Below are 24,139 nucleotides of genomic sequence, written 5' to 3' on the forward strand. Positions count from 1 at the left end.
CTCAGGGACCCTCTGAAAATCCTCAGAGTAATCATTCTTCTGTCTACCAGGTCTAAAGAACGCCTTCATTCAGGATTTCAATATTTTTGAGGGAGAAGCTTGTCACAACATATCAAAAGTTTTAAAAATGTTGTTCAAATAGCAAACAACACTCACTGTGAAACAATGCTCAGGTATCCATTCAAAGTGATAACAGAAAGAGTCAAAAATATTAAGAGTAACTTCAGCCATTATTTTCACAAAACAGATTTGTCTCTTAGGTAGACGTACTCAAAGGAACAGCTCTTACATCCTCTTTAACAAGAGCAGATCAAAGGTTCAAGAAAATGTATCCTTTTAGAGAAAACCAAATTTGAATTTCTGCACCTACTTATGGTTCACATTCAAACTCATTCACTTAATTGAACTTACTTTAGTCTACTTGAGCAGGCATAAAACTCATTTCAGAATTCCTCCTTCACAAACCTTCTACATCTTTCTTTTTCATTTTCAGTACTTGTCCCAAAGTCTTTCTTTTTTCCTTTCTAGTGCATCAGGAGCAATTTATCTTTCTTAACCCATCAAACAAAAATATTTCCATTCTTTATACCTTTTTTACTGAAAACATACATTTTAACTTCCTTGAATACAGAGCTCTTTTGCTTAGTAATTTCCAGTAGCTTTAATTGCATAGGTTAATTAGAACCTTTAACGCTTAACGGACCTAGTAAACACTAAAAAGGTAAACAATTATGCAATGTCTTTTATATCAGCATTCTAAACACTTCACAACTTAAGAAACATGCCACTTCGCAATAAAACACAAGGCATGTTTTTTGATACACCAAAACTCTTTTAGCCTCTTCAATAAGAAGCCAAAAGTAGATAACTTAGATATGTTTAACAATAATGTGTGTGTTCTGTTCTATCCAAAAGTGACCCGCATATTCATCTTTTTATCATTTAAGTTAACTTGGCAAAACTCAAGATTGTTCCCAAAAAGGATTTCGAAGCTGTTTTTTTCCCCAAGTATACAGACCATAAAAGTTATTGTACTCAATTTTATGAGTTTTATGTATTTAAACCATTTGTTTCCAACAATTATGTTCAGATTACTAGGGAAACCTCATGAGGCATTAGACAAAACTGGTCATCATTTAAAGCTATTATTTTGGTGACAAATTTAACAGACAACATGAACTTATATGACTAGTAAACCGAGTCTGAATGCCTGCATCCTATGCAAATACTGACAACTCTGACAAGAAGACAATTTTCAATGAAACCAACAAACTTAAACAAGCTTTCATTTACCAAAGGTTAATTCACATCACATTAACTTTGAAAGTCACTCTGTTAATTTCGACTACAGTTAGAATTTAAGAAAGCACTTACTTTAAGCCAACTAAACAGAGATCTTAATTTTGGCCAGACCATCCAGGGGTTAAAATATCACACGTATAATGTACACATAGACACATATACACAGAGACTGTACAACTATTGTTTTAAAAAGTACTGCCATGAATCAGGTACAATAATATAAAGCTCACCAGTTACAAATTAAAACTTTGTTTTGAGCCTTTTTACTAAGACTTATGGAGAAGACCCTCAAGATGCTAGACTTTTTGCAAGGGCACACTTATGGCCATTTATGCTTTCCACTACTTTTTTTTTTCAGTCTTAAGAATGAGTGATATGCTAGATAGTAGTTCCTGGAGAGGGGAGAAGATAATCCTTTTCATGGTAAAGGAACAAGGTGGAATCTGAACTGCCTCTAGAACTGTATTTCCAGTCTTGCAAGGATTTTCTAAGGACAGTTGCTCTTGATTTCTCAGAAACTGGACTGTAACTTGAAGGACGTTCTAGGTTGATCTACCTGTCCAACTGCACCAGAAAGGCAGAGAGAAACATCACACATTTTCTACCAGCTGGAGTTTCTGGGGCATAACCCATACAATTGAAAGTGTTTCTAATTAGTTAGAATGACCCTGAGTGATGAGTCTTAAGGGATGCTTATCTCATTCCCCACGGCAGTAAAGCCAGTGTCCAACTGACAGTGAAGTGGAGAAGGGTGGAGTGCATACAAAGGGCTTGAACTGGCTGGAGGCCGGGGCTCCCAGTACCCGGGTTGATAATGAAGTTCCTTGCAAAAGGTTTTCAAGTTTTCCGATTTTACAGAAGTTCCAGGGTCTGGTCAAGTCCAGCCTGAACTTAACCAAGACTTGGTGACAACAGAGGACATGATGAGCAAAACAAAGAAAGGAAATGAAGACATCAGACCTCACCCTCATGGCCGCTCAAAGAGGGTTATCAAGAGAAGACTCACTCAACAGTTCCTGTGCTGGGGCACACTACTGTAGCATGACAGTTCACAGAATAAATCACAGGTCTGCTACCCTCATAGCCAACTCAGTAGGTGACTAAAACACTCAATGAGTCAACCCCCAAGAGAGGGCACCCTACTTGGGCTTTCCGGGGTGATCAGGCCCAGAAATGCCAAGTTTGGGCTCCCAGGGTTGGAGGCCATGATTGTTGACAGATTTCTTTGCTTCCCTGTTGCAAAGCTCAAAAGGAGACGAAAATCGCCATTGCAACTCTAAGAAAGATGAAAGAGACAGGTACATTACCTTGAAAATCCCCCCTGAACCTGGGGCAGCATCCTACCTGTCATTCCAACTGTGGGGGTCCTATAACAAGGGGTGATGGGGGTGTCCCCCAGCATTGCATCCATTGCATATCTTCCCTGGTATGCCTGGAAGTTACAGGTGCCTGGTGAACATCTTTCCTATTCTGCCTGGCAGTAATAGGTGCCTGGTGAATGGTCCCCAAGAGAAAGGGAGAAGTTCAAGAGAGAACAGGATGCAGAAAATTAGTGAGGCATTTTCCGCCGCTCTGGGGGACATTCTACCCAATTGCGTGTTGGAGGCATTCTCCGAGAAGGGCTTCCCATACGCAACCAAAGGTTAGTCTTTGGTACTTTCCTTGAACTGGCGTCCCAATTGGGACATTCACACAGTTCAGAGCATGGTCAGGTGCCATGGGAGGTATCCCAATCCAACCTTAGGAAGAGAAACCTTCCAGGGGAGTCTTGCAGATTGCTGACCATCCTAATGACTTAAGTTGCCGACCCGTGCCCACCTAAAATTTGTATATTAGAGATAGGGTCAGGAAGGAATGGAGTAATTCACTCTACACAGCCCTTAGGCTTAAGGTACTGATTCTCTTGAAGCTGAATGCCATGATTTGCCCCATAGAGTAGCCATGGGCAGCAAACGTGGATTCATACAGCTGTCCAAGACAGTTCCTGATGGAGAAGTGAATTTAGATTCATCCTCGAAACAGAGAGAGGCACAAGGAAGAAAAGGGCACTTACCAGAAGTTGAGCTCAGAAACCGATGAAGCAAGTTCCCGGTAGGGGGGCCACAAGATATGATGGTGGGTCAGCGAGCTGATGAGTCGGAAGAAAGATTTCTTGGTCTCTCAAGGCCTGGCAGAGGTGCTCTTTTATTTAGAGAGTTGTACAGGATAACACAGGGACAGGACCCATGGGGAGTAAAGAGTTGCTTCCTGGGGACAGGACCTATGGGTAGTGAAGAGCTGCAGGCATGGGAACTGGACCCACGGGCAGTGAATAGCTGCTGCTGCTGCATGGGGAAAGGAGCCATGGGCAGTCAGATGTCCTGCTGCTGCCCTGAGTTGAGGGTAAGGGCAAATTTTATAAGGCATGGGTACGTGACATTTTTACTGGAAAAAGAAAAGATGATGTAAAAAGCCATTAAATGACTTCAGTACAGATGGAGTCTGGTTATTGTGTGGTCGTATAACATTAGATACGAATTTGGCCATACAGATAGGCATGTAGGTGAGCATCGCCTGGGCTTCTCTCACTGGGGCGCCTCTAATTCATACCAAAAAAGATTCACCGGGTCATATGCTTTGACATGTAGGCCAGGTAACCTTGGGTTTTTCGAGCTGGGGCAGCCTTAATCCACATCAATCGTCATTGTCTTTCTCAGCTATCTCCCATAGATATGCTTATCAGTCCGTTCTCCTTCATTCCAAGTTATGAATTTTGGATTTCTTTAATCACCATATGTTCTCTAGGCTGATGTGTGAGTGTTTTCATGATTGTTGGGCATTGCCTTTGAATTCCCATCGTTCACTTGAAGGAATCTTTGCTCTCCTAGCCTAGGTCCAACTGAGCACTGAGAACACGAGGTGATCTTGGTTGGTTTGACATTCTGAGATCAGAAACTCCAAATTCTAGGTTGTCCAGGCAACCACCTTATGGACATAATGTTTCTGAGACAAATTAGAGAAATCTGATGAATTCCTGTTCCCAGGTAAGATATTTTTATGTCTCTTTTCTAAATTTGGGAAGGCTGGAACTTGACCCTGGATCCATGGTCCTTCTAGTAGATTACGTCTAGATACTGCTTTACTTTATTTCTGTAGGGTTTGTAAGTTGTTTGATTTACACCCTAAGCTCTGGCATGTTTATTTTTCGTTAAATATAAGTGTAATGTTCTAATTTTCAGCCAACTTCCTCACATATGCTGTCAAAACACATAGTCAATAATCTTCTACGGCCAGAGATGGGAGAGAATTTCACTGGTGCCAAACTGAGCACTCTAGCTTTGGATGTCAGCCTTCACTTTGGATTGGTGATTCCCAGAGGGAATGAAAAAATCCAAAAAGGCGTGCTGATTTGGGGCATAAAGGATTTGAGGCTGAAAGAGATTAGAGAAGATGAACTTCCAAGGACTGTGAATCTCCTCCAAATGCTTAATGATGCTACAGAAAGTAGACCATTGCAAATAGATTATGGGGAATACTATGAAGAGAATGTGTTCCGTGCTAAACAGATGAACCAAGGGAAAATGTTACCGTCTATGATGTTACTAGTAATTACATTCACGAATAATCACAGCAGGCCATCTTCTTCCCAAGTTCAGGAAAAATATGGGTCCACAAGTAAAATTCAGGGCCAGCCATGTGTTCAGGACTGTAAGTGCCCACATTCCTATTGGGTGGCCTGGGATTCATGGATTCGCATCACTGGTGCTGATCAGATTAGTAACGTTGGGAAAGATAGATTTCATGGTATGGTGTGTACAGAGATCACAAAGAAGTCGAAATTGTGAGCATACATCAGAGATAGGCAATAGGAAAAAACATGAAAATATTGCGATCTATGACACATCTGGTACACTTCCCTAAATACAGACTGAAGGAAGTGATGTGACCTGCATAGGTAGAATTGGCGGACTGCATGAGATGACACGATCATTGCACATCAGAGGCTTGAGTGGGCAACTTCAACTTTGGATGGACTCCAGGACTTTCACTGGGGAAAGTCTACACATTCGGCCATATTCACAAAATGTAACAGATAAAACCCAGGATAAACTTAAAGTAAAGAAACCATTTCTAGAGAGAATGTAGTAGACATTTAAAAGTTCAAGGATAAAGTTAGAAACCCACAAGAAATCCAGGAAATGCAAAACATTTCAAGCTGGAAAGGGAGAGTAGTCGTGTGCATAGAAGATGCTGGGACAGCTTAGAAGTTTGAGGGAGTTTATGACATACAGTGAACATGTCACCCAAGATGGCCTCATGGTTATAGTCTGAGGATTGTCCTAGCCTACGATACTCAAGTTAGAGATACCCAGAAGAGAATTTAAAAACAGAAACCAGGCACTGAAACTTGAAGAGAGAGAATACACACTGATTAAAGGGGTAAGAAAGAAGTCATTGTGAGGAAGCAATAATAGGGAGACAAGCGCTGAGTGGAGAACATTGTAATCTACTCAAGTGTATGGGGAGCCCATGCTGATGCAAGCTTGAAACTCGATTTGAAACCAGAGGCTGGACTTGGGGCTTATCAGACCTACATTGTCCTTCTGCCTTAATCATAATCCAAAATTAAGAATGATCTCCTGAGGACACTGTAGACAATGATTGATGCTTCCTTTCCTATGCCCCTAGCATTCATTGAAGAGAAGTCTCACTTTCCATGGCTCTGGCATTACAGAGGCCCATTCGGTACATGCCAATGTGTCAGAAGATATCTCTTTGAACGCTTGAAGGAATGGACGCCCGCCATGCTTCGTGAATGTCCCATTGTTTGACAGGGCTCCAGAATTGTGCTGAGAAGCACCCTATTCCAGACGGTTTCATTGCTTTGTGAGGGCTGCCCTACCAGGCTAGTATGCTTGGTTTGGCTTCAATGAAATTCTCTCCCCGTATCTCTTGAAGTAGAATGATTATTAATATCGTGTATTGACAGCATATGTAAGGAGGTTGGCTCAAAATTAGAACATTACAATTATGTTTATAGAAAAATAAACATGCCAGAGCTGAGGATGTAAATCGAACAAGTAAAACACTCTATAGAAATATAGTAAGCCAGCATCTAGACGTAATCTAGAGGTACACTCAAGCATCAGGAGTAAAGTTCGAAACTTCCCAAATCCAGAAATGAGACAGAAAAGTATCTTACCTGGAGCGGAGTTCATCAGATTTCTCTAATATGTCTCAGAAACATAATGTCCGTGAAGGCGGTTGCCAGCACAAACTCGAATCTGGAGTTTCTGATCTCAGAATGTCAAAGCAACCAAGACGACCACGTGTTCGCAGGGCTCAGTGTCACCTCGGCCAGGATAGCAGTTTCCTACAGGTGACCGATGGAATTTCCAAGACAACACGCAACAATCACGAAAAGACTCAGACCTCGGTATACAGAACATATGGTGATTACAGAAATAAAAAAGTCATAGCTTGCAATGAAGCAGAACGGACTGATAAGCATATCGAAGAGAGATAGGTCAGAAAGACTGTAATGATTAGACTTTGGAAAAGAGAAAAATCTCCCTGAAAATGGAAGGTCAATAGAAATCACATCTGAATAATCCACAGTGAAAGACTTCAGTCATTAGACAGACTCTGACTGGACGTTTGAAAGTCCGAGAAAGTCACAACGCCAAAAACTGCAGCAAAGGTCAAACCTGGACTAACTGGGAAGGGTGAGTTATGGGACTGCTCCACGCGGGCTCTGAAAACCTGCATCCACGAGGCTAGACAGGACAGCAGACACACGATTCTGACAAATCCTCTGACATCACAGAGGGCCAGAAAAAGAAGCTGGCCTCATCTACACAGGGCCAGAGGTGGGCTCAAGTAGCATATTCAAGTCACGTCCCACTCAAATGCAGGTTGCCAATGAAACACGAAAGGGGCCGGCAAGTGGGGAAGTGGTGAAGTCCGCGCATTCTGGTTTGGGAGCCCGGCTTCGGCCACATGGAATCCTGCGGGTGAGCATCCTCACAGCTCGTCCAGCCATTCTGGGGCAGATGTGTGAGGTAGTGTAGAGGTAGATGGGAACCAACATTAGACAGCTCCACTCTTCCACAGCAAATACAGCAGCATGGCCCGCAGATGTCAGCACAGCCATAAACTTCTGCCAAAACAAAGCCAATCGAAAGTTGCAAAGAATTGAAAAATTGAACCTCAAAAAAGAAAGCATGCCAGTAAGAAGTAAAAGATGTCCAGCAATAACCTTGGCCAAACAGGAGAAAGCTATGGAAACCGAAATCCAGCAAAGATCCTGGGGAAGAAACTCTGGAAGACACAAGGAAACTGAAGGCTATTCCATGTTCTTCGAATGGAAGAACTAACACACGTGAAGTGTCCGTACCACATAAAGCCATCTCTGGATTCCATGCAGTCCCAGGCAAAGTCGCAACACTATTTCCCACAGAAATGGAAGAGAGAATCCTAGAGTTTCTATCCAGCAACAAAGGACACTGAATAGCCAAAGGAATACTGAGGGAAACGGACAAAGCAGCAGGCATCACACATTGATTTCCAGATATAGGACTAAGTGCTAGGTACGGAAACTGCACAGCCTGGCTCCCTAAAGAGGCACACAGACCCATGGAACAGAATCGAGAGCCCAGAGGTCAACTGACACACATATGGACAGCCCATTTTCGACCAGGGAGCCAAGAGGAGACAGCAGAGAAAGGAGAGTCTCGAAAAGAAATGGTGCTGGGAAAACAGCACAGCCACATGGAACACAGTGAGAGTAGACCGTGATGTTACACCAGGGACACACACCACCTCGAAATGGATTAAAGCCTTGAATGGAAGACTTGAAACCCTGACACTTCGAGGAGAAAACGCAGGCAGCTTGCTCTTTGCCATCTGGCTTAGCCACCTGTTTGGAAGAAGCATGTGTGACCGGGCAAGGGCAACAAAGGAAACAAGAAACAAGCGGGACTCCATCCAACGCAGAATCTTCTGCCCCGCCAATGACACCATCGACTGAATGCAAAGACTGTTCAACAACTGACAGCAGATGTTTGCAAACCGCACATCTGAGAAGGGGTGAACAGCCATGAGATCCAATGAACTCATACGTCTTCACAGGAAAAAAAACAGCGAGCCCAATAAAACCAGGGCAAAAGATGGAAACAGACAGCTCTCCCAGGAAGATAGAAAGATGGACAACAGGCTGTATGAAAACATGCTCATCAACATTAAGTCTCTGCTCAATGCAAATACGAATGGCACTGAGATAGCAGCTCACAGTGGTCAGAATGGCTATAAAGATGATGACAGGAACCAACAAGTTTCAGAGAGGAGGTGGAGAGAAGGGAAGCCTCCTGCACTGCTGGTGGGAGTGTAAACCGGTGCAGCCACTATGCACACTAGTGTGGAATTGCCTCAGAATTTTCAGAATCCATTTACCGTATAGTCCAGGTATTCCTCTGTGGCGTATACATCCAAAGATATTGGAAACACTAATGCACAGAGATCCGTGCATCGCTGTATTCCCCACAGCTTTACTCCCAATATATAACACTTGGAAGCCTCCCTGATGCCCATCAAGGGACGAATGGAGAAGGAAGATGGGCTATAGCCACACAATGGCATAGCACTCAGCTGTAGGAACAGATGCAGTGCAGCCATTTGTGACCACCTGAATGGCTCCTGAGGGTATCAGGGGAACTGAAACAAGCCCTGGTGTAAGGTCAAATACCACAGGATCTCACGTACAAGGAGAAGAGGAAAAATGGACCAACAAACAGGTAGCACGTGACATAGGATTGGCAGCACCCAGAGGGAAAGGGGGGCGGGGGACGGAGGGACAAAGAGTTGATTAGGCACAAGTGTGTGGTGAGGGCCTGTAATTAGGCTTATGCTGGTGAAGATGATGTAGCCTACACAGAAGTCTAAATCTATGAGGATGTAGATTTGAAAGCTATAGGATGTTAGAATGCAGGGTTACAGAAATCAATTCACATAAAATCAAAACTCCAAAAAGGGGTCCAGATTTACGGCCTAAAGCTTTGGAGGCTGAAAGACATTAGAGAAGATGAACATCCAAGGATTAACAATCCCCTCCAAATGCTTAATGATGATACAGAAAGGTAGACCTTTGCAAAGAGATGAAGAGGAATACTACCAAGAGAACATGGTCCGAGCCAAATCATGAGTCAACGGCAAAAGTTACTGACCCTGATGTTACTACAGCTTCCCTTCACGAATGATCGAAGCAGGCCAACATCTTCCCAAATTCAGGCCAAAGGTTGGTCCAAAAGCCCAATTTGGGGCCGGGCTGTGGTGTAGCAGGTAAGTGCCCACATCCGCTTGGACGGCCAGGACTTCACAGGCTAGCATCACGCGTGCGGATCAGATTACTAGCATTAGGAAATACAGATTTCAAGGTCTGGTGGTCACAGAGATCATAAAGAAGTAGAAATGGTGAGGAGACCTTATCAGTACGCACCAGAAAAAGATCCACGAGAATATTACAATCTATGAACGCATCAGGTACGCTTCCCCAAATGATGAAGGAAGGACAACATGAGACCTGCCAAGTTGGAATTGTCAGACTGCTAGGAGATCACATGATCAGTGTGCATCAGGGGAATGCCTGGGCAACTTCAACATGAGAGGGCTTCCCGGACGTTCTATGGGGAAAGTCCACCCATTTGGCCATATCCACAAAAGATAAGAGATAAAACCCGGGATAAGCTTAAAGGAAAGAAACCAGTGTCTAGAGGGAACATAGGAGACCCTTCAAGTCCTTGGAGAAAGTTAGAAACTGACAAGAAATCCAGAGCAAGGAAAACTATCCTACCTGGAAAGGGGGACTAGTCAGATTGGGATGAGATGGCTCTGAAACACTGTGTGCCTTGAGGTTGTCAGGACAACTTAGAATCTGAGGGTGTTTATGACATCACGGTGAACATGTCACCCAAGATGGCCGCATGTTTACAGTCCGAGGATTGGCCTAGTCTAGGACACTCAAGTGAGAGATACCCAGAAACAGCTTTTCCAAACAAAAACTTGAAAGGATCAAACAGACTCTGATTCAAGGGAGAAGAAAGGAATCATTGGGAACAAGTGATAATTGATGGAGAAGCACTGAGAGGAGAACATTGTCACCTACTCAAGTAGATGGTGAGGTCGTGCAGATTCAATGTTGGAACTTGATTTGAAACAAGAGGGCAGACTTGGGGCTTATCAGACCTACATTGTCCTTCTGCCTTACTCATAATCCAAAGTACAGAATGATCTCTTGGGGACGTTGGAGAGAAGAATTGATGACTCATTTCATAGGCCCCTAACATCCTTTGAAGAGAACTCTACCTTTGCATAGCTCTGGCCTCACGGAGGCCCACTGGCTACATGCTAAACTTTCCCAAGAGATCTCTTTGAAGCCTTGAAGGCATGGACGCCTGTCATGCTTAGGGTATGTGGCTTGGTTTGAAGGGCGCTAGAAGTGTGCTGAAAAGCACCCTTTTCCAGAGGGCTTCATTCCTGTGTGAAGGCTGCCTTCCCAGGCTACAGTGCTTAGTTGGGCTCCAATGAAATTAACTCCCCCATCTCTTGCCGTAGAAGGAGTACTGATTCTGTGTTTTGACACCATATGGAAGGAGGTTGACTGAAAACTAGAACATTGCCATGATATTTAAAGAAAAATACACACGCCAGAGCTGAGGATGTCAATCAAACAGTAACAGACTCTGTAGAAATAAAGTAAGCCAGTATCTAGATGTAATCTAGGGGAGCGTTCAAGGTTCAGGGCTGAACGTCGAAACTTCCCAAATCCAGGGAAAGAGACGGAAGGATTTCTCACCTGGAGAGAGGAATTCATCAGACTCATCGAATTTGTCTCAGAACCATTGTGTCCGTGAAGGTGGTTGCCAGGACAACGTCTAACCTGGAGTTTCTCATCTCACAATGTCAAATGAACCAAGATGGACACGTGTCCTCAGTTCTCAGTTGGACGTAAGCTAGGATAGCAAAGATTCCTTCAACTGACAGATGGAAATTCAAAGACAACATCCAGCAATCACCAAAGCACCCACATGTCGGCCTACAGAACATATGGTGATTAAAAAAATACAGAATTCCTAACCTAGAATGAAGGAGAACCCACTGATAAGTATATCGAAGGGAGAGAGATCAGAAAGACCACTACGATTAGACTAAGGAAAGAAAACAAGCTCCCAGAAAATGGAAGGCAACAGAAATCACACCTGAATACTCCACAGTGAATGAAGTCAGTGTTTACAAAGAGTCTGCTTGAACGTTTGAAAGTCCGAGAAAGTTACAACCCCAAAATTTGCAGTGAATGTCAAACCTGGGCTAACTGGGAAGGGTGAGTTCTCAGACTGCTCCAAGCTGGCTCTGAAACCCTGTGTCCATGATGCTTGCTGGGACAGCAGAGACCCAATTCTGACAAATCCCAGTGGACCGGAAAAACCACCTGGCCTCGTTTACACTGGACCAGATTTGGGCTCAAGTAGCATATTCAAGTCCCATTCCACTCAACTGCAGGTTGCCAATGGAACACGAAAGGGGCCGGCCAGTGTTGCATAGGTGACGTCCGCGTGTTCTGTGTCAGCAGCATGTGGTTGGCCGCGTGGAATTCTGGGGGTGAGCCTCCTCACCGCTCGTGCAGCCTTTCGGGGGCAGGCGTCCGAGGTAGTGTAGAGGCAGATGGGAAGCGACGTTAGACTGGGCCAGTCTTCCTCAGCAAATACGGCAGCATTGCCAGCAGATATGAGCACAGCAGTAAACATCTGCCTAAACAAAACCAATTAAAAGTTGCAAATGATAGAAAAACTGAACCTCAAAAAAAATAAAAGAATGCTTTAGAAGATTAAGGTATCTAGGAATAACCTGAGCCAAACAGGTGAAAGCTATGTAAAGCGAGAAATAGCAAACCTTTGGGAAAGAAATTCCAGAGGACACAAAGAAATGGAAGGGAATTCAGTGCTCTTGGAATGGAAGAAATCGAAGAAAGCATGAGGTATCATCACAATGATTCCTTTCGCATGCCTTGGATCAGCGTCTCTTTGGTCTCTTCAAGTTTCTGTGCCCAGTTTCTGTTTGGAAAAGCTGTTTCTGGGTATCTCTCACTTGATTCTCCTAGCCTAGGCCAATCCTTGGACTGTAAACATGTCGCCATCTTGGGTGACATGTTCACCATGATGTCATAAACACACTCAGAATTCTAAGTTGTACTGACAACCTCCATGCACTCAGTGTTTCACAGCCATCTCATACCAGTCTGACTACTCCCGTTTTCCAAGTAGGATAGTTTTCCCAGTTCTGGATTTCTTGTCGGTTTCTAACTTTCTCCTCGAACTTTGAAAGGTCTACAACATTCCCTCTAGACACGGGTTTCTTTCCATGAAGATTATCCCCGGTTTTCTCTCTTATCTTTTGTGGATGTGGCCAAACGGGTGGACCTTCCCCAGAGAAATTCCTGGAGCTCCTCCCAAGTTGAATTTGCCCAGGCAATTCTCTGATGCGCAATCAGCGTGTCATCTCCTAGGAATCTGACAATTCCACCTGGGCAGGTCACATGTTTTCCTTCCTTCATCATTTGGGAAATTGTACCTTATGCATTCATAGGTTGTAATATTCTCAGCGTTCATTTTCTGGTGTGTATTGAAAATGCCTCCTCAGAATTTCTACTTCTTTATGATCTCTGTGCCCACCATACTGTGAAATCTGTATTTCCTAATGCTAGCAATCTGATCTGCAACCCTGATGATAGCAGGTGAAGCCCGGGCCGCCCAATCAGAACTTGGGCACTTACCTGCTACACCACAGGGCCGACCCTGAATTGGGCTTTTGGACAAACCTTTGGCCTGATCTTGGGACGATGTTGGCCTGCTTCGATCATTCGTGAAGGCAGTTAGTAACATCATGGACGGTAGCATTTTCCGCTGGTTCATGAGTTTAGCATGGAACACGTTCTCTTGGTACTGTTCCTCTTCATCTCCTTGCAATGGTCTACCTTTCTGTAGCGTCCTTAAGCATTTTGAGGTGATTACCAATCCTTCGAAGTTCATCTTCTCTCATTTCCTACAGACTCCAAAGCTTTAAGCCGTGAACCTTAACGTCTTTTGGGAGTTTTGATTTTACATGAATTGTTTGCCATAACCCAGCATTATAACATCCTATACCTTTCAGATCTACATCCTCAAAGATTTAGACTTCTGTGTACGTTACATCATCTTCACCACCGTAAGCCTAATTACAGGCCCTCACCACACACTTGTGTCAAATCAACTATTTCTCCCTCTGGGCCCTGCCACCTTTCCCTCTGGGAACCAGAAATCCCATGTCACGTGCTACCTGTTTCTTGGTCCTTTTTTTCCTCTTCTCCTTGTAAGTGAGACCCTATGGTATTTGACCTTCCCTCTGGGGCTTGTTTGCATGCCCCTAAAACCCTCAGGAGCCATTCTGTTGGTCACAAATGGCTGGAATGCATCTGTTCCTGCAGCTGAGTGCTATGCCGTTGTGTGGCTATAGCCCATCTTTCTTGTCCCTTGATGGGCACCAGGGAGGCTTCCCTGTCTTGATATCAGGAGTAAGGCTATGGTGAGCACAGCGGTGCACGGATCTCTGTGCATTAGCGTTTGCAAGTTCTTTGGATATATATGCCACAGAGGAGTACCTGGATCATGTGGTAGATGGATTCTGAAAATTCTGAGGCGATTCCACACCACTTCGCGTAGTGGCTGCACAGTTTTACACTCCTACCAGCAGTGCAGGAGGCTTCCCTTCTCTCCACCTCCTCTCTGAAACTTGTTGGTTCCTGTCTTCATCCTTATAGCCATTTTGACCACTGTGAGCTATCTCAGTGCTGTTCGTATTTGCATTGAGCACAGACGTAATGATGATGACCATGTTTTCATACAGCCTGTTGGCCATCTTTCTATGTTCCTGGGAGAAATGTCTGTTACCATCTTTTGCCCAGGATTTATTTGGCTCGTTGTTTTTTTTTTCCTGTGGAGACGTATGACTTCATTGGATCTTTTGGCTATTCACCCGTTCTCCGATGTGTGGTTTGCAAACCTGCTGTCGCAGTTGTTGTGACGTCTTTGCACTGAGTCAATGGTGTCGTTGGCGGGACAGAAGCTTCTGTGTTGGATGGAGTCCCGCTTGTTTCTTGTTTCCTTTTTTGCCTTTGCCCAGTCACTCATGCTTCTTCCAAATAGGCGGCCAAGCCAGATGGCAAAGAGCAAGCTGCCTGCGTTTTCTCCTCGAAGTGTCATGGTTTCAAGTCTTCCATTCAAGGCTTTAATCCATTTCGAGGTGGTGTGTGTGCCTGGTGTAACATCACGGTCTACTCGCATTGTGTTACATCTGGCTGTGCAGTCTTTCCAGCACCATTTCCTGTCTAGAGTCTCTTTTCTCCTCTTTCTCCTCTTGGCTCCCTGGTCAAAAATAGGCTTTCCATAGATGTGTGAGTTGATTTCTGGGCTCTCGATTCTGTTCCATGCATCTGTGTGCCTCCTTTGCAGGCCAGGCTGTGCTGTTTTGGTACCTAGCTCTTCGTCCTATATGTGGCAGTAAGAAAGTGTGATAATTGCTGCTTTGTTCGTTTTCCCCAGGATTCCTTTTGCTATTCAGGGTCCTTTGTTGCTGGATAGAAACTTTAGGATTCTCTCTTCTATTTCTGTGGGAAAGATTGCTGCAACTTTGACTGGGACTGCATGGAATCCAGACATTGCTCTGTCGACAAAAATAATCCATAACCAATCTGTAAATGAAAATTTGGGGGAGTTTATTCTGAGCTTCAATCTGAGGATTATAACCCAGGGCCTTTCTACCCAAAGGAAGAAAGAGCATCAGAGAAGTGGGGTGCACAGACTGGTTGTATTCCCCTCATAGACGATGTTTCACATAGGATTGAAATGTCCCATTTACAATAGTCGCGAGACTGCTCTGTTGGCACAGCGATTGATGGAAATAGCAGGTAGGTCTTCTGTCTCAGTGAACACAGTAGGGTGGCAGTCTGTTGTCTATAGCTGACTGGTCACAGTTGAGCTGGGTGGTCAAAGGTGAGTGCAGCAATCAGTTCCTAGCCTAGGGAGAAATGCTTATCCCTAAAGAAATGCTAATGTGGGGGGAAGTTGCACCTTTATCTCAAGGGCCATAGGAAGTGTCTAAGCAGATATGCAATGCATGCTAAATAGCCATAGTCAGGCCCTTTTGGAAAAAACAAAATCAGGCCGAATTAGGTTTATACCAAATGGCTTCCTCATATAGTCCAATATATCCAATTGCTTGCATTTTTATTTGAGCTTTATGCCATATGGACGTTTCAAGTGTGTCTGTTGTTGCATTAGAAGGGCACGGAATAGCCTTGCGTTTCCTTGTGTCTTGTGGAATTTCTTTCCCCAAAACTTTGCTAGTTTTTGGTTTCGATCGCTTTCTCCTGTTTGTCCAAGTTTATTTGCAGGTATCATTTTCTTCTCACTGGCATGGGTGTTTTTTGAGGTTCAGCTTTTCTATTCTTTGCAACTTTTAATTGGTTTTGTTTGGCAGAAGTTTATGGCTGTGCTCAAAGCTGCTGTTCGTGCTGCTCTCATTGCCGAGGAAGAGTGGCGCTGTCTAACATCGCTTCCCATCTGCCTCTACACTAGCTCGCACGCCTGGCCAGAATGGCTGGACGAGCATTGAGGAGGCTCAACCCCAGGATTCCACGTGGCCAACCCTGGCCTGCCGACCCAGAACACGTGGACTTCACTGCTGGCCCACTGGCTGGACCCTTTCGTGCTCCATTGGCAACCTGCGGTTGAGGGGAATGTGACTTGAATATGCTACTTGAACCCAACTCTGGCCCTGTGTAGATGAGGCCAGGTTGTTTCTGTGGCCCACTGTGATGTCGGAGGATTTTTCAGAATCGTGTCTCCTCTATCCAGTCTAGCTTGGTGGACACAGGGTTTCAGAGCATGCGTGGAGCAGTCTCATAACTCACCCTTCCCCGTTAGGCCAGGTTAGACCTTCCCTGCAGTTTTTGGGGTTGTGATTTTCTCGGACTTTCAATCTTTCAAGCAGTCTGTCTAAAGACTGACATCTTTCACTGTGGATTATTGAGGTGTGATTTCTGTTGGCCTTCCATTTTATGGGACCCTGTTTGCTTTTCCATGGTCTAATCGTCATGTTCTTAGTGAGCTTGTCCTTTGACATGCTTATCAGTGCATTCTCCTTCACTCCATTTTAGGAATTTTGTATTTCTTTAATCACCATATGTTCTGTAGGCCAAGGTGTGAGTCCTTTCGTGATTGTTGGGTGTTGTCATGGAATTTTCATCGTTCACTTGAGGGAATCTCTGCTATCCTAGCCTAGATCCAACTGAGCACTGACTACACGTGGTCATCTTGGTTCGTTTGACATTGTGAGATGATAAACTCCAGGTTCGAGGTTATCCTGGCAACCACTTTCACTGGCCCAATGGTTCCGACACAAATTAGATGAATCTGATGAATTCCTCTCTGCAGGTGAGAGACCTTCTGTCCCTTTTCTGGATTTGGGAAGTTTTGAGCTTGATCAATACTCCTTCTATGGTAAGAGATATGGGGAGGGAATCTCACTGATCCCACTGAGCCCTGTAACCTGGGAGGCCAGCCTTCACAAAGGATGGAAGCCCTCTGCAAAAGGGTACTTTTCAGCACACTTCTAGAGCCCCTCCAAACCAAAAGACATGCCCAAGCATGGCAGGGGTCCATTCCTTCAAGGCTTCAATGAGCTCTCTTGTGACATATTGGCATATACCCAGTGGGCCCCTGTGACTTGAGAGCTGTGGGAAGTGAGAATTCTCTTAAAGAATGCTAGGGGCATAGGAAAGGAGGCCTCGATTCTTCTCTTCAATGTCCTCTATTGATCATTCTTGACTTTGTATTATGGGTAAGGCAGAAGGACAACGTAGGTCTGATAAGCCCTGGGTCTGGCCTCGCTTTTCAGAACACATTTCCAGCTTGAATCAGCATGGCCTCCCCAGACTTCCGTAGATGACAATGTTGTCCTCTGAGTACTTGACCCTCTATTGTCTCTTCTTCCCAATGATTCCTTTCTCATCCCTTGAATTAGCGTCTCTTTGATGTTTTCAAGTTTCTGTGTGCGGTTTGTGTTTGGAAAAGCTGTTTCTGTGTACCTCTCACTTGAATATCCTAGCCCAGGCCAATCCTAGAGCTGGAAACCTATGGCCAACTTTGGTGACATGGTCACCGTGATGTCATAAACACGCTCATAATTCTAAGTTGTCTTGAATACCTCCATGCACACAGTGTTTCAGAGCCATCTCATACCAGTCTGACGACTCCCCCTTTCCAGGTTTAATAGTTTTCCTTTTTCTGGACTTCTTGTCGGTTTCTAACTTTATCCTCGAACCTTGAAAGTTCTACTACATTCCTTCTAGACAGTGGTTTCTTTCCTTTAAGACAGTCCTGGGATTTATCTCTTATCTTTTGTGGATGTGGCCAAATGTGTGGACTTTCCCCACAGAAAGTCCTGGAGTCCCTGCGAAGCTGAAGTTACCCAAGCAATCCTCTGATGAGCAATGATCATGTCAACTCATAGCAGTCTGGTGTTTCCACCTTGGCAGGTCAGATGTTTTGCTTCCTTCATCATGTGGGGAAGTGTACCTGATGTGTTCATAGATTGTAATATTCTCATGGTTCATTTCCTGGTGTGTATTCATAAGGTATCCTCACAATTTCTACTTCTTCATGATCTCTGTCGGCACCATACCTTGAAATCTATATTTTCTAATGCTCCTAATCAGCTCTGCACCTGCGATGCCAGCCTGCCAGTACCAGGCCACCCAAGTGGAACACGGACACTTACCCACTACACCAGAGGGCTGGCCCTGAAGTGCATTTTTGGACCATCCTTTGGCTTGAACTTGGGAAGATGTTGGTCTGCATTGATTATTCATAAAGCTAATTAGCACTAACATCGTGGACAGCAACATTTTCAGTTGGCTCAGGAGTTTAGCACGGGTCATGTTCTGTTTGTACTGTTCCTCTTCATCTCTTTGCTATGGTCTACCTTTATGTTGCATCATTAAGCATTTTGACGTGATTATCAATCCTTTGAAGTTCATAATCTCTAAACTCTTTCAGCCTGCAAACTTTATCCCTTAAACCTGCTTGCCTTTATGGAGTTTTGATTTTAGGTGAATTGATTTCCATAACCTAGCATTAGAAAATCCTATAGCTTTCAGATTTACATCCTCATAGATTTAGACTTCTGTGTATGCTACATCTTCTTCCCCACAGTAAGCCTAATTACAGGCGCACACCCCACACTTGTGCCTAATCAACTCTTTCTCCCACCGTCCACTGCCACCCGTTCCCTCTGGGAACCACCAATCCCATATCACGTTCTACCTGTTTGTTGGTCCTTATTTTAATCTTCTGCTTGTAAGTGAGATGCGATGGTATTTGATTTCTCCCTTGGGCTTGTTTTGGTTCCCCTCCCACCCTCAGGAGTGATTCTGCTGTCACAAATCGCTGGACTGCACTCTTTCTTACAGCTGAGTGTTTTGTCTTTGTGTGGATATAGCCCAACTTCCTTCTCCATTGGTCCTTTGATGGGCACCAGGGCGGCTTCCAAGTCTTGGATATCGGGAGTAAGGCTGTGGTGAACACAGCAGGGCACGGATCTGTGTGCATTAGTGTTTCGCAGTTCTTTGGATAAACACGCTGGAGAGGAATAGCTGGATCATATGGTAGATGGATTTGGAAATTTCTGAGGCAATTTCACATGGCTATGCCTAGTGCCCTCACCGGTTTGCACTCCCACCAGAGGTGCAGGACTCTTCCCTTCTCTCCACTTTCTCTCTGACACTTGTTGTTTGCTGTTTTTTCCTTATAGCCATTCTGAACACATGGAGCTGTCATCTCATTGCCGTGAGGATTTGCGTTGGCCTTATACTTAATGGTGTTGAACAAGTGTTCATACAGCTGTTGGCCACCTTTCTGTCTCTTGGGGTAAATCTCTGTTTCCATCTTCTGCCCAGGTTTTAATGGGCTTGTTGTTTTTTCTCTTGTGGAGACGTGTGTGGTCATTGGGTCTTTTGGCTATTCAGCCCTTCTCAGATGTGTGGTTTGAAACATCCTCTCCCTGTTGTTGTGCTGTCTTTGCATTGAGTGGACGGTTTCTCCAGCTGGACAGAAGCTTCTACGTTGGATGGAGTCCTGCTTCTTTCTTCTTTTCTTTGTTGCCCTTGCCCAGTCACACATGCTTCTTCCAAATAGGCGGCTACTCCAGATGGCAAAGAGCAAGCTGCCTGTGTTTTCTCCTAGAAGTTTCACTGTTTCAAGACTTCCGTTGAAGGTTTTAATCCATTTCGAGGTGGTGTGTGTGCCTGGTGTAACAGCATGATCTACTCTTATTGTGTTACATGTGGCTGTGCAGTCTTCCCAGCACCATTTATTTTAGAGACTCTCCTTTCTCCACTGTCTCCTTTTGCCTTCCTCATTGCAAATGTGCTGTCCATATATGTCTGAGTTGACCCTTGGGTTCTGCATTCTGTTCCATTGGGGTTTGTGCCTGTTTTTGGGACCAGGCTGTGCTGGTTCGGTACCAAGCGCTTCGTCCAACATGTTGAAATGAAAGTGTGATACGTCGTGCTTTGTTCGTTCTCCTCAGAATTCCTTTGGGTATTCAGGGTCCCTTGTTGCTGGATAGAGACTTTAGGATTTTCTCTTCTATTTCTGTGGGAAAGTTGCTGTAAATTTGACTGGGATTGCATGCAATCCAGAGATTGCTTTATCCTTTATGGACGTTTCAGGTGTTTTAGATCTTACATTCCTAGAGCACGGAATACCCTTCTGTTTCCTTGTGTTTTCTGGAATTTCTTTCCCTAAAGCTTTGCTAGTTTTCGGTTTCCATAGCTTGCACCTGTTTGTCTAAGCTTATTCCTAGAAATCTTATTCATCTTACTTGCATGTTTTTTTCCAGAGGTTCAGTTTTTCTATTCTTTGAAACTTTTCCTTGGTTTTGTTTTGGCAGATGTTTATGGCTGTACGCACATCTGGTGGCGATGCTGCTGTATTAGCTGGGCAAGAATGACGCTGTCTGACGTTGCTTCCCATCTGCCTCTACACTACCTTGGACACCTGCCCCAGAATATCTGGACCATCGGTGAGGAGGTTCACCTCCAGGATTCTGCATGGTCTGCCCTGGGTGCCGAACCAGAATTTGCGGACTTCACCACTGCACCACTGGCCAGCAAGTTTCATGTTCCATTGGAAACCTGCATTTGATGTGGAATGTGAGTTGAATATGCTATTTGGGACAAATCTTGCACTGTGTAGACGAGGCCAGTTTGTTTTTCTTCTCCACTGTGATGTCAGAGGATTTCTCAGAATTGTGTCTCTGCTATCACGGCAAACTTCATTGACACAGGTTTTCAGAGCCCCATTTTAACAGTCTCATAACTCACCATTACCATTTAGCCTAGGTTTGACATTTGCTGCAGTTTTTGTGTTTGTGACTTTCTCTGTCTTTCGAATGTTCAGGGTATTTCTAAAATGGACATCTTTCATTGTGGATTATTCAGCTGTGATTTATGTGTGCCTTCCATTTTCTGGGACGGTTTTTTGTTTTCCATGGTATAATTGTTGATATGGGCTTGGCGAGCTCAAGACTCAAATGAAAGATTTCTCGGACATTCAAGGTCTGGCATTGGTGCTATTTTATTTAGAGAATAGTATGGGATAGCATGGGGACAGGACCCATGGGTAGTGAAGAATTGCTGCTGCTCCCTGGGGATGGGACCCATGATCAGGCAAAGCTCCTGCTGCTGCCCTAGGTGAGGGTTAGGGCTAGTTTTATAAGTCATGGGTACATGATTTATTTTTACTGGAAAAAGAAATGATGTGGTAAAATTCTTTAAATGATTTCAGTGCTGATGGGGTCTGGTTATTGTGCAGTCATATAATTTTAGATACGGATCTGGCAATATAGATAAGCATGTACGTGATTATGCCCTGGGTTTCTCTCCCTGAGTCAGCTCTAATTCCACTGGCTCATATAGTTTGGCATGTAGGCCAGATCACCTTGGGCTTCCCTAGCTGGGGCAGCTTTAATCCACATCATAAACACCCCCTTAACCCATTTGGACTGGAGAGGTTTGGGGATATGGACGATGGTCAGTCTTCTGTAACTACTTATGGCTGTACAAGGTCGCAGAGCTGTCCCTAAATGGGGTCATAGGTACAGGTAGGATGTTCAGTGGACTGGAAGCCTTCACCTGTGGAGTTCAAGGCTGACAAGGTATACAGAGCATCTGGAGACGAGAGAATCATTTGACGAGAGGTGGTCCAGGAGGTGAAAGTTTTTCACATGCAGAAGACAAACAATGAAACAGACAACAAACTATAATAAGAAATACAGGCAGTATGTTTGACCAAATGTATAACGTATTGAAGTAGTGCAGAAACCTGGTCCTGACTTGGAGTTCAACCAATCGTTTAGAGTTAGGGTTGATAAGACATGGATTTAATTTGGTGGTTGGGATAGGAAGCCAGAAATATTTTGACGGTAGTCAGGAATATAGACACAACATTCAGTTTTTATAATGGCATAGGTGCCCCCATGTGTTGCTGTCAAGGTATCCAGTGCCATTTGGATTTGGAGGACTGCCTTACACATTTGGGATACTTCTAAACTGAGCAGCAAAATGCTATGTTGTGCATCATTTAATGCCTTCATAATAAATTTGTTTAGGACTTCCATGTGCAAGACGACACTTTCGATACCTAATTGGGGAAGGAAAATTGCGGAAAGATGGTCATACCAGTGGAAGACAGAGCTGGTTCAGCGCTGTTGCAGTTGGGTAGGTTAGCAGGAGGAGATGTAGTAAATGTAGTTCTACCTTGCATCCAAACAAAGCCTAGTGTGCATCGTGCAATCCATTTAGGTGGCAGCCAAGGCCATAAATTGGAGCCGCATAGCCACTGAGCACTATTAGGGACTAACCAAAGCGTGCTGGGCTGTCTATCCCAGTCAGTCCCAAACCAATCAGTAATTTTTTAAGACTAGGATATGAGAACACATATAACAGCGAATTTTTCCCATAGGTCGGCTGTTATTTGGCCATGTATCACAGGTGTGATTGCTTTGTTCCCAACAGAGAGTGACCTTTTACTGAGTTGACCACTAGTAGGAGTGAACCAAATACATTCATCCCAAATTTCATATCGTCCATCCTGTGTGTATCGATAAGTTAGGTAATTTACCTTTGGAACTTGTTGTTTCTGATCCACCTGGGACAAGGCAAATCTAGTTAGTATTTGGGGAGTAGTTTTAAAGGAAAATGTTTGATTGTGGCCAGGGAACTCGCAGGTGTCAGACATAGATGAGCACAAGGAGACATTACGATTAGTAATAGATGAATCTTGCAGAAGAAAGAGCTAGAATCTAATATCCATGAATCCCTACTATAGCTTCTACAGAAACATAACTTTTTCTCTCGTAAATCACTCTCGTTTTTACAAAAGATAGCCAAATCAGGTTTAACAGGTTTGCAAGCAAAGTGTAGTTTCAATACAACATGCTCCAATTATTTACATAACAGCTACAAGAATAGCAATTGTTTATACAGGCTTTTTTAAGTATGCCTTGCTGGAAATTTTTATGAGGAATCTCGGCTTGAACTGTGAAGGCCTCTAGAGGCCAGAAAAGCCAAGCCAAGGATTTGCCATCAGATTTTGCCTGCAGTACTTACAGATTTGAGTGGAGTTCTCTTTCAGGTCCCCCAAAGCATTTGGAGGTTACTGGCACCTGCCAAATAAGCACGTTTCCTTACTTAACGGGTAAGATTGCCAGAATCTCTGTAAACATGGTACCAGGCCCGTGTTTCCGAGTGGCTGTATTCCAGAAAGTCCAATCTTTGTTCCTGAAATGCTGTCTTGTCACATCTGAGCCTGTATGTTTCAAATATGACATTCCAGTCAAAGCCTTTGTAATATAACCAATGTGTCCTGTTATAAGGAGAAGAGATTCTTATGGAACTTATGCAAATATTGCCACTAAATAACCATACTCAGTCACAAAGGGTTTCCAAATTCTCGAGGGATAAGGTACAGAGAAAAAGATGAATGTTTCAGTTTTGCTCATAAAGGTATAATTTCACCAAATGGCTGTAAGTCAAAGTTAGCAGAAGAGAAAAGAGAAAAAGATTTCCTTCATTATGAGAAAACAAAACAGCACATCAAAACTCAACAATATTTCAAACAGAAGTCCTAAAAAATTATAATCGTCCTCATCAGTTCACACAGTCCTGTATAATCAATTCTTGAGCTAAATCTGTCCTTAGCAGATCGAGGAGCTTAGTTTCTGTTACAATTCTGTAGTTTCTTACTCAGCTCAGTTTTACAATGTAAAAGTTTATCAGAAACCTGTAGTTTAGATCCTATGTGTCAGAATCCTTTCCAGGAATATCTCAGAAGACGAAACATATTTGCAAAAAAAAAGCATCAGAGTAAAACAACAACTATCTGCAAATGGACAAAGGACTCAAAAGGGCAATTGACAAAGAAACTTGGATACTTCCGTGACATATGACCCTTCCAGATAATAAGTGGACTTATGACTGATAACCAGGACAGATCAGAATCTTAGGAATGCTATATAATTTGAAGACATCTATATTAATAACATTTACCTATCTAATACCACCTAAGAATATCTATCATTACTTGTTTCACAGTTTCCCTGTAATTTCATAGAAAAAATAAGCCTAATTAGTTTAATGTTTTCCTCCTTACAGGAACAGAGAGCAAATTTCTTTGAGAAGTCTCAGGGGCCCTCTGAAAATCCTCAGAGT

Source organism: Equus asinus, chromosome 27 (genome assembly GCF_041296235.1).
Source record: "Equus asinus isolate D_3611 breed Donkey chromosome 27, EquAss-T2T_v2, whole genome shotgun sequence".
NCBI lineage: Eukaryota > Metazoa > Chordata > Mammalia > Perissodactyla > Equidae > Equus > Equus asinus.